The following is a 12,483-nucleotide window of genomic DNA, read 5'->3' on the forward strand; positions in this document are numbered from 1 at the left end:
ATCTATGCCATATAATCTACTATGAAAATGGTCAATATGCATAATCCTACTGTTATGTCTCACATCAATGAAATCATCACTACTCTCATACAATATCCCTGACTACTCAAATACATCAACTCTATCCACATGAATAGTGCCAAGAATGCTGTGAATACTAGGAGTATTGGTCTTATCATAGTGATATTTCCACAAGTAGAAATCCTAAAAGAATAGCCTGATGCATCTAACACTAGTAACTTAGGCCTATGCTCATAGGTTTCTTAGTGACTCGTATGCGGAGTATCACTATCCTCAAGTGTACTAATGGATACACCCATCCCAAATGCGCTAATGGATGCATCACTAATCAAATGCACACGATCCTCTAAAATGTCATCATGATCAACTAGAATATCCTCATGATCTGAAGATGATAAGTAAAGAAGTATTGATGCTCGGTATGCTCGCCTACCATCTCTGCCCTGGAGATCATGCCCACATGATCTAACTCACACACATCACCCTTGCTATCACTATCACATACATCATCATCATGTGCATATGTGTCAATGGCATCATGTGCACGTGTATCACTATCATCATGTATATGTGGGTGTGATACATCAATATCATTATGTGTGTGTGTGTGTTTGTATAATACAACATCATCCTCATCATCCCCATAATAATACAAGGAATGAGTCGGTCTAAGTAAATGAGAATCAATGAGATGATGGCTAGTTTATGTCATGGGTGAGTTTTAGAAGCTCTCAAGGCCCATGCAAACACCACTGTGATAGTGACGAAAGTGGTAGCATGCTCGTCCTCCAAGGATCCTATCCTGTCATGCCATAACTTAAAAAATGTATCCCATGAATGATCACTACAATCATCATCACCCATATAATCATCTACAGTCGTAGCACTATCCACATCATCACCCACTGAATGCATGTCATCATGATACCCATCCTCGAGTATATAGTCATCTTTACTCATGAGTGTAGGGAACTCGATCAAGTCCCCACATACACCATCCCATGCAAGCAATGTCGAACCATCCCTGCAAAGATAACCACATAGATCCTCAACAAAATCACCATGTGTAGAACGTCTGGACCATTTGGCATGGGCATCCCCCTCATCAAATAAGTGTCTAAATTAGCTAGGCAACAACATCTCAAGATCAAACATGCATATGTGACATGAATATGATGTGTTATCATAGCATGATGTCGATGAAGAAGGATCTAGAGGTCGAAGCCATGATGTGCCAAATGTATGTATGAACTCAGCAAATGATATGCATCTCCACACTTGAAATGGTAAATCAAGATGATGGGCATAGAGCCAGAGTGACAGGATCCGAACAAATGTCGTATGATTAGCATCTGGGAGATGGAATCGTAGTGCTGTCGACAATGATGATGGTGGGTAGTACGGTGATCATAGGTGGGGTAGAGGTAGTAATGGATCCCCATGTCATCCCTAATGCCCGATAGTTAGGGAAAAAAAACCCCAAAATGTGCTCAAGACTGCCACATTGCGTGTGGAAAAATGCACCAATATGCTGAAATGGCCACGGTGACCCGCATGTGAACAAAGGTTAAGAGAATGACCAAAATGCTCAAAATGATCACCCGTGCATGAACAAGGACCAAGGTGCACTTGTGAATGCCCAAAATACACTAAACGACAATGCTCCAATGCATTTGAACAACCCTAGTAGACACCATCCACCATATTCATGCCCACTGCGTGTGAATGCCCAAAATCTATCCACAATGCGCATGAACAACCTTCACGAGGCTTAAGATATGCACATAAGTCACAATGTATGTGAAGCACTACTACAAGGTCCAATACATGTCCATAAAATGGTAAGTAGGCAATGCAGAAGGGCAAGGAATTGGGTGATGCGAATGGATAAAACAAGATGACTCCCAAAAGTAATAAAGTGTGAAATGGGCAAAGTATAGAGTTTTGGGGAATGTGAGAAGAAGTGTAAAAGAAATACACACGTATGCTTTTCACCTTTCTACTTGCACTTCTCCTCTGTTCCTTCCCTCTCCCTTGAGGTGTTCCTTCCCTCTCCCTTGAGGTGGAGAGATATTGCGAAAGAGCAAGATGAGAGCTTGAAGCTCAATGATGCAAGTCTCTCTCTCTCTCCCTCTGCACACACTGCACTGTGATGCGTGCTACAGAAGAGGTTGCGTTGCTGAGCTGAGCTGAGCGCTAAGTTGTGATGCTTGAGATGAGCGCTTAGGTGATGCACTCATGCCAACAAAGGCTGTAAGCTGAATGATGCTTGCAAAACGTGCACTATGCTGAGCTTCTCAAGAAGCGATGAAACACATACTATTACCTGCTTGTGTCTCCTTGTGTGCTGAAGGCGATGGCTAGGCACTACTGCTGATGATGCTAAGAGCCTTTGGACTATATCATGGTAACGAAGCAGAAACGTTTACTGTGAAATGATTGTGTTGCCGTCCGAGAAACAGTTATGTTGCCGCCTATGAAACGGTGCTAAAGAATCCGCTGTGGTGCTTCAAGTTGCTTGCGTTGATGCACCTAATGGCACTTGTCTCCCAATTGGCCTGACAGAGCCCTGGGCTGCCTCCTGTTGCGTTGGCTGCACCTTTCGCCCGCTTTGCTTGCGTTGAAGCTGCATTGATGTGCTAAAGAAACCAAAGTTGGATTCACTGGCTGCTTGGGCTGGCTGCGCTAGTTGTTGTGACTGGTTGGCTAAGCCTTGCACGAATAGGCTCTTGCTCGAGCTTTCTCAGATGTTTTGCTGAGCTAAAACAAAACAAAGCAAGAGCTAAAGATGGCTACTGTGAGTGTTGAGCAGCGAAGGTAATGATGAAACCTGCTCCTAGCCAAAGCGTCACAACAAGCCAAGGCAGTGGTTCTGTGAGTGCTGTAGAAACGCCTTAGATGAGCCCCCAAACACAGCCGATGATGCACCACGTGACCCCCTCTCCTTGAACACAACCGACACTTTCTGTCCTTGAGCATAGCTGATGGTTGAGCCTGTGATGAAACGCTGAGAGAGTACACCAACGTTAGTGGCTAGGCGAGAGAGCGGTTGAGAGCGTTGGCATTAGTGGCTAGGCTTCCTCATCCACTGTGATGAAACGCTGAAAATGAAACGATGAAGTGATTCAAACGACAAAGGTTTGCACTGAGCTTTTTGCTGAGCCTTAAATGGCGATGGTGCTTAAACCCACTTGCAACACTGAAGTTTGTTGAAAATGCCAAGGCTTGCAACTCTACAGACGATGATTCATTCGCCTGTAAATGCTGAAATGTGTTTAGAACTCTGCTCTTGCACTCAGGCTCAGAGGGCAATGAAGTGTTATAGTTGGTTGCTTGTAGTTAGTTCGGCTTTCAGACCAATTTAAGCTTTGATGACATGAACTCAGGGTTGGCCAAAAAGGCTGAAAGCTTTGTAAGAGCTCGATGATGTGACAAAGTGGTGAATGAGCCTTATATTTGTAGCTTGTTGTTGTACTCTACACTCATAAACTGGTCAATGAGCTTTCTGTTTGTAGCCTTTCACTATGACCCTGTATTTGCTAAGCTCTCTCAATAATTGTTGAACCTTGGTGTTACTGTATGCCAAAATCATTTATTTTCTTTAGACTTGATATGTTTGTTTTTGACATTGACTTCACCTTGTACTTATCAAAGTAAGTATTGCATACAAACTTGTTAAATCATAAGTGTTTCCTAATAGCTCTTCTCATGCTTACAATTGTTTCCTAACAGCTCTTCTTTGTAAGAACTTGAATTAGCATCTAGTCCAGTAGCTTGCATGTCATCTGTGTCCTTTAATGTCTAGTAGCTTGTATAACTTAGCCTCTTGTTGTCACCACTTGCACTCTGCTTTGCATGCTTCTCTTAAACATTATGCATAGAAAACTAGAATACCTTGGTATAATGGGAACACATTGGTCTAACCATAGGTCTCAGTTCAAATCTGAGATGGATCATACCAACTTTACAGCGTTTTTTTATGTCACGGTATTACAGCTTAAACATATGTGCAAACATTAAATCTTTCACCATGTCAACATGCATGCTACATTTTCAGTATGATAGATGAATCTTATTGATCAATAGCCTTGAAAATGCTTGTAGAATAGTAACAGAGCTAAACCTTAATGACTTTCCTAGTTTTGTTGTTGAATTATTGTTGCTGTATGTTGGTCTTGGCCAAGAATGTTAAAATTAGAGCTAAGATTTAGTTAAAATTATAGAAATTCTTCAATGTTGATGAAATTTTTGATGATGTGTTATTCCTTCTTCTCAAGATTTGATTTATGCACTGTGTGCCTTTGTAATCTCTTGAAAAATTTCCATAGTTCTGTACTTGTACTGTTCTTGAAAATATGCACCAATCTTTGAAAATCTACACTAACTATACATTAAATCTTGAAATCTGTACCAAGATTTTGTACACTTTTTTGAAACTGTATCAAATTTATTCTCACTTTCTTGAAATTGTATCAATTTTTAGCACAGCAATATAAAATTTGTACATCAATTTGAAAACTCTACACAACAAACTTGATTTTTTACACCACAATCTTCTTTTTGCAATCTTTCTCCCAGAACTTAAAGATATGGAAATCTAGGGTTTGATCTTACAGAAATAAGGGTTTTAAAGATTGATATTTGAAATTGTAGACTCTTGAATCAAGATAATGTAAAAAAATCGTTCAAAATTGGTTATTGTTAAAATCTCAGCGAACCCTAATTTCACAAATCAAGAAAATTTTCAATAAAATCAAAATCAAGAAGTTTAAGAAATCAAACATTAAAGTGGATTACGGTTCTGAAAATAATGATTAATATAAATTCAAAAATGATTAACACAAATTTCATTGTTAATCTTGTCAAAACAAGATACCAACAAATCTAAAAATTGTGTAAAAATCAATTTGAAAATTGATTAACATGAATCAAGATTAAGAAGATGCATTTCAAAAAATTAGATTAACAGTAATTCAAAAATAATTATCATGAATCAAGATCAAGAAAATATATTTTAAAAATTAGATTAAGTATAATCTAAAAATGATTATCATTAATCACTCCTTAAATAGGTATCTAAGCCAAGGGCTTTGATACCAATACAATGAAGGGAACCTAGGGGTTACACTCATTAGCATGAAGTAGACACATGTCCCACTCATCATAGGGAGTAGCATCTATTGCACTCGTAATGAAGTACACATAGCTTCTTAAGAGGGATAAGTTCACCATGGAAGCTTAGAGTTCCAAAGTGTAAGAGTACTCATGAAAGTATAATGATAAAAAAGGGTACAATGTCTATGAGTCCTATAACGCATATAGCCCAAGGACCCCCAAAAGTTCATATGTAAATGTTCCTAAGCCCAAGGGCCTAGGCCCCGTTCCCCATGTGCATGTGCAACAAAATCTACTTCATTACAAACCATCCCCTCTCCTATCATGATTTCATCCTCGAAATCGAAGGGTGGTCGCGCCCACAAAAAAGACATACAAGTGGCTATGTGTACAAAAGCCAAAAATCACATCCATGACTGAATGTCGATGTAGTAGAAGACCCATACATGAATCACATGAACCCCGGGATCAAATGGAAAGAATAAAGGGCTCCCGTCAATGATGATGGTATCTATGCAACCGTCTAGATCGAAAGGAAATCCGAGGCACGCAAAATCCAAGGCAATGGTCCCATGATAATCTGGTGCAAGTGGAGAGGATAAGGAACCACTCAATGATGAAGCTAGTTGAGTATCCTCCAATATCAAAAGGACATATATGGTTTACATCCCGAACCAAGTGGAGAGGATAAGGAACCACTCAATGATGAAGCTAGTCAAGTATCCTCCAATATCAAAAGGACATATATGGTATACATCCCGAACCATTAAAGATGAGATGGTAGTAGCTCTTGGATCAAAAGGAAAGCTCAACTTCAAAGAAATAGTAGCTCTGGGGTCGAAAGGAAAACTCATAAGCCCATCCTCATAACTGCGGTGTAAATCTAGCATGAAAGGTATGCACCAAAAAAACTCAAACCTCCTACCCACAATGTCAAATGGTCCTGGCATAAAAGAGCCCTCGTGTAGGCTAAGACTGAGATATGTTATAGGTGCATCTGAATGTCGAGCCACATATCCAAAAACTATGCTCCTCAAGTGGTAAAGAATGCATCCAAAGGAAAATGTCTTGGATCCAAAGAACATAAGCTTATGTTGACATCCGTAGGAGCCAAAAGAACATATCTTAAGGTCGGCATCATGCAAGGGTAAGAGTGAACCAATGTTGTCATCCTAGTTAGCATCACTCAAAATGTAAAAGACATGATCCACTATGTCAATAGGTATATGGACATGAGCCAAACCATACACTACCTCCTCATGTGCAAAACCCTCTATGTGTGTATGATGATCTAAGATATCAATGTAATCATCAACATCATCACTGAAAAATATAGAGGTATCCTCATATGAAAGATAAATGATATCATCCCCTACATCATCATATATGGCATTCCCGAGGCCTCCAAAGTCAAACATGGTCTATCTCTATCAATGATGCCCCTATGTGACCTAAATCCCATGATAAATCTATCTCCAATAATATAGGATCTAAGGATATATCTAGATCAAATGCAAATCTCTCAAGATCTATGCCATATGATCTACTATGAAAATGGTCAATATGCATAATCCTACTGTGATGTCTCACATCAATGAAATCATCACTACTCTCATACAATATCCCCTGACTGCTCAAATACATCAACTCTATCCACATGTTTAGTGCCAAGAATGCTGTGAATACTAGGAGTATTGGTCTTATCATAGTGATATTTCCACAAGTAGAAATCCTAAAAGAATAGCCTGATGCATCTAACACTAGTAACTTAGGCCTATGCTCATAGGTTTCTTAGTGACTCGTATGCGGAGTATCACTATCCTCAAGTGTACTAATGGATACACCCATCCCAAATGCGCTAATGGATGCATCACTAATCAAATGCACACGATCCTCTAAAATGTCATCATGATCAACTAGAATATCCTCATGATCTGAAGATGATAAGTAAAGAAGTATTGATGCTCGGTATGCTCGCCTACCATCTCTGCCCTGGAGATCATGCCCACATGATCTAACTCACACACATCACCCTTGCTATCACTATCACATACATCATCATCATGTGCATATGTGTCAATGGCATCATGTGCACGTGTATCACTATCATCATGTATATGTGGGTGTGATACATCAATATCATTATGTGTGTGTGTGTGTGTATAATACAACATCATCCTCATCATCCCCATAATAATACAAGGAATGAGTCGGTCTAAGTAAATGAGAATCAATGAGATGATGGCTAGTTTATGTCATGGGTGAGTTTTAGAAGCTCTCAAGGCCCATGCAAACACCACTGTGATAGTGACGAAAGTAAAATGCTCAAAATGATCACCCGTGCATGAACAAGGACCAAGGTGCACTTGTGAATGCCCAAAATACACTAAACGACAATGCTCCAATGCATTTGAACAACCCTAGTAGACACCATCCACCATATTCATGCCCACTGCGTGTGAATGCCCAAAATCTATCCACAATGCGCATGAACAACCTTCACGAGGCTTAAGATATGCACATAAGTCACAATGTATGTGAAGCACTACTACAAGGTCCAATACATGTCCATAAAATGGTAAGTAGGCAATGCAGAAGGGCAAGGAATTGGGTGATGCGAATGGATAAAACAAGATGACTCCCAAAAGCAATAAAGTGTGAAATGGGCAAAGTATAGAGTTTTGGGGAATGTGAGAAGAAGTGTAAAAGAAATACACACGTATGCTTTTCACCTTTCTACTTGCACTTCTCCTCTGTTCCTTCCCTCTCCCTTGAGGTGTTCCTTCCCTCTCCCTTGAGGTGGAGAGATATTGCGAAAGAGCAAGATGAGAGCTTGAAGCTCAATGATGCAAGTCTCTCTCTCTCTCTCCCTCTGCACACACTGCACTGTGATGCGTGCTACAGAAGAGGTTGCGTTGCTGAGCTGAGCTAAGCGCTAAGTTGTGATGCTTGAGATGAGCGCTTAGGTGATGCACTCATGCCAACAAAGGCTGTAAGCTGAATGATGCTTGCAAAACGTGCACTATGCTGAGCTTCTCAAGAAGCGATGAAACACATACTATTACCTGCTTGTGTCTCCTTGTGTGCTGAAGGCGATGGCTAGGCACTACTGCTGATGATGCTAAGAGCCTTTGGACTAGATCATGGTAACGAAGCAGAAACGTTTACTGTGAAATGGTTGTGTTGCCGTCCGAGAAACAGTTATGTGGCCGCCTATGAAACGGTGCTGAAGAATCCGCTGTGGTGCTTCAAGTTGCTTGCGTTGATGCACCTAATGGCACTTGTCTCCCAACTGGCCTGACAGAGCCGTGGGCTGCCTCCTGTTGCGTTGGCTGCACCTTTCGCCCGCTTTGCTTGCGTTGAAGCTGCATTGATGTGCTAAAGAAACCAAAGTTGGATTCACTGGCTGCTTGGGCTGGCTGCGCTAGTTGTTGTGACTGGTTGGCTAAGCCTTGCACGAATAGGCTCTTGCTCGAGCTTTCTCAGACGTTTTGCTGAGCTAAAACAAAACAAAGCAAGAGCTAAAGATGGCTACTGTGAGTGTTGAGCAGCGAAGGTAATGATGAAACCTGCTCCTGCCCAAAGCGTCACAACAAGCCAAGGCAGTGGTTCTGTGAGTGCTGTAGAAACGCCTTAGATGAGCCCCCAAACACAGCCGATGATGCACCACGTGACCCCCTCTCCTTGAACATAACCGACACTTTCTGTCCTTGAGCATAGCTGATGGTTGAGCCTGTGATGAAACGCTGAGAGAGTACACCAGCGTTAGTGGCTAGGCGAGAGAGCGGTTGAGAGCGTTGGCATTAGTGGCTAGGCTTCCTCATCCACTGTGATGAAACGCTGAAAATGAAACGATGAAGTGATTCAAACGACAAAGGTTTGCACTGAGCTTTTTGCTGAGCCTTAAATGGCGATGGTGCTTAAACCCACTTGCAACACTGAAGTTTGTTGAAAATGCCAAGGCTTGCAACTCTACAGACGATGATTCATTCACCTGTAAATACTGAGCCTTATATCGATGATGTGACAAAGTGGTGAATGAGCCTTATATTTGTCGTTTGTTGTTGTACTCTACACTCATAAACTGGTCAATGAGCTTTCTGTTTGCAGCCTTTCACTATGACCCTGTATTTGCTAAGCTCTCTCAATAATTGTTGAACCTTGGTGTTACTGTATGCCAAAATCATTTATTTTCTTTAGACTTGATATGTTTGTTTTTGACATTGACTTCACCTTGTACTTATCAAAGTAAGTATTGCATACAAACTTGTTAAATTTGCAATCATAAGTGTTTCCTAATAGCTCTTCTCATGCTTACAATTGTTTCCTAACAGCTCTTCTTTGTAAGAACTTTAATTAGCATCTAGTCCAGTAGCTTGCATGTCATCTGTGTCCTTTAATGTCTAGTAGCTTGTATAACTTAGCCTCTTGTTGTCACCACTTGCACTTTGCTTTGCATGCTTCTCTTAAACATTATGCATAGAAAACTAGAATACCTTGGTATAATGGGAACACATTGGTCTAACCATAGGTCTCAGTTCAAATCTGAGATGGATCATACCAACTTTACAGCGTTTTTTTATGTCACGGTATTACAGCTTAAACATATGTGCAAACATTAAATCTTTCACCATGTCAACATGCATGCTACATTTTCAGTATGATAGATGAATCTTAATGATCAATGGCCTTGAAAATGCTTGTAGAATAGTAACAGAGCTAAACCTTAATGACTTTCCTAGTTTTGTTGTTGAATTATTGTTGCTGTATGTTGGTCTTGGCCAAGAATGTTAAAATTAGAGCTAAGATTTGGTTGAAATTATAGAAATTCTTCAATGTTGATGAAATTTTTGATGATGTGTTATTCCTTCTTCTCAAGATTTGATTTATGCACTGTGTGCCTTTGTAATCTCTTGAAAAATTTGCATAGTTCTGTACTTGTACTGTTCTTGAAAATATGCACCAATCTTTGAAAATCTATACTAACTACACATTAAATCTTGAAATCTGTACCAAGATTTTGTACACTTTTTTGAAACTGTATCAAATTTATTCACACTTTCTTGAAATTGTATCAATTTTTAGCACAGCAATATAAAATTTGTACATCAATTTGAAAACTCTACACAACAACCTTGATTTTTTACACCACAATCTTCTTTTTGCAATCTTTCTCCAAGAACTTAAAGATATGGAAATCTAGGGTTTGATCTTACAGAAATAAGGGTTTTAAAGATTGATATTTGAAATTGTAGACTCTTGAATCAAGATAATGTAAAAAAATCGTTCAAAATTGGTTATTGTTAAAATCTCAGCGAACCCTAATTTCACAAATCAAGAAAATTTTCAATAAAATCAAAATCAAGAAGTTTAAGAAATCAAACATTAAAGTGGATTACGGTTTTGAAAATAATGATTAATATAAATTCAAAAATGATTAACACAAATTTCATTGTTAATCTTGTCAAAACAAGATATCAACAAATCTAAAAATTGTGTAAAAATCAATTTAAAAATTGATTAACATGAATCAAGATTAAGAAGATGCATTTCAAAAAATTAGATTAACAGTAATTCAAAAATAATTATCATTAATCAAGATCAAGAAAATATATTTTAAAAATTAGATTAAGTATAATCTAAAAATGATTATCATTAGTCACTCCTTAAATAAGTATCTAAGCCAAGGGCTTTGATACCAATGCAATGAAGGGAACCTAGGGGTTACACTCATTAGCAATGAAGTAGACACATGTTCCACTCGTCATAGGGAGTAGCATCTATTGCACTCGTAATGAAGTACGCATAGCTTCTTAAGAGGGATAAGTTCACCATGGAAGCTTAGAGTTCCAAAGTGTAAGAGTATGAAAGTATAATGATAAAAAAGGGTACAATGTCTATGAGTCCTACAACGCATATAGCCCAAGGCTCCCCAAAAGTACACATGTAAATGTCCCTATTGCCTAGGTCCCATTCCCCATGTGTATGTGCAACAAAATCTACTTCATTACAAACATCATTCATTCATAACAGCAGTAGATCATATGTAGAAGAGACCTAGGTCACCCCTACGGGGCTAATACATCATCTACAAGCATTAAGTTACCTTTTTGTACCATAATAATATAAGAAAAGCTAACACCTAATCTCTCTCCTCTATTTTAATCTTGTGTTAATTAGCATCAATGTTCTTAATCATGTTTAGGGATATGGATCGGTACAGCAAGGCTTCCGCACATGAAATAATGAGGCCATTGAAGTGATCAACATGAAGACTCTCTCAATTGTTGCCAATGGAGTCCGTGATGGGGGTCTCCACAAGATCACCAACTTTTCTTCTCAGATCCCACACTCTGACTCCCATAATCATCAGCTTTTCTCCCCCTTAATGGCTTTGGTTTCTGAGGCGGTAGATACTTCTCTATGGCATTCTCGCTTCAGTTATGTATCCATTGTTGCCTTACAAAAGTTTCATTCTCAGCAAGTTGTCAGCGGACTACCTTAGCTCAAGTCTCTTTCACATATTTTCTCATCATGGATGATGGGCAAGCATCATGAAGATGCATTTCTAGAGGAGGCCACTTATCTAGCAATCCAAATACTGGAGCTTATACATGCAGATCTTGTTGGACCCATGAAGGTTGAGTCTCTTGGAGGGGCTCAATATTTTCTTCTTCTTGTGGATGATTTCACTTGCAAAGTCTGGGTATGTTTTTTGGCTTGCAAGAAGACAGATGCTTTTGCTAGTTTCAAGATTTAGATCGCAATGGTGGAAAATCAGTCTAGGGGTACAATTTCTTTTCTTCGGATCGATAATGGTGGTGAATTTATAACGTTTGATAACTTCCTCATGTCAAAGGGCATTCACCGACACACCACAGTTCCTTACACTCCTCAGTAGAATGGATTTGTGGAATGGAAGAACCGAACCATAAAAGAGATGGCTCATTCTTTGTAGAATGGATTTGTGGAATGGAAGAACCGAACCATAAAAGAGATGGCTCATTCTTTGTTGCATCATGCAAGTTTCCCTCTTGCTTTTTGGGGTGAAGGTGTGTCTACCTCAGTTTATCTTGTCAACCTCTCTCACACAAAAGCAGTTGAGGGGATGACTCTCCACAGGAGTCTTTTACAGGACATAAGCCTTTTGTTTCTCATCTACATGTTTTCGGTTGTGTTGCTTATGTGCATGTCCTAGATCAAAAGAAGACCACACTTGCACCAAAGTCAAAGAGGATGATCTTCATAGGCTACAGTCTAAGATCCAAAGGGTACCACTTCTAGGATCTAAAGGTTGATGACATCATCATTTTCCATGATGCTCGGTTTGATGAGAGCTTATTTGGT

The sequence above is a fragment of the Cibotium barometz genome, chromosome 6 (genome assembly GCF_041138505.1).
Source record: "Cibotium barometz isolate CiBa-2024 chromosome 6, ASM4113850v1, whole genome shotgun sequence".
Lineage (NCBI taxonomy): Eukaryota > Viridiplantae > Streptophyta > Polypodiopsida > Cyatheales > Cibotiaceae > Cibotium > Cibotium barometz.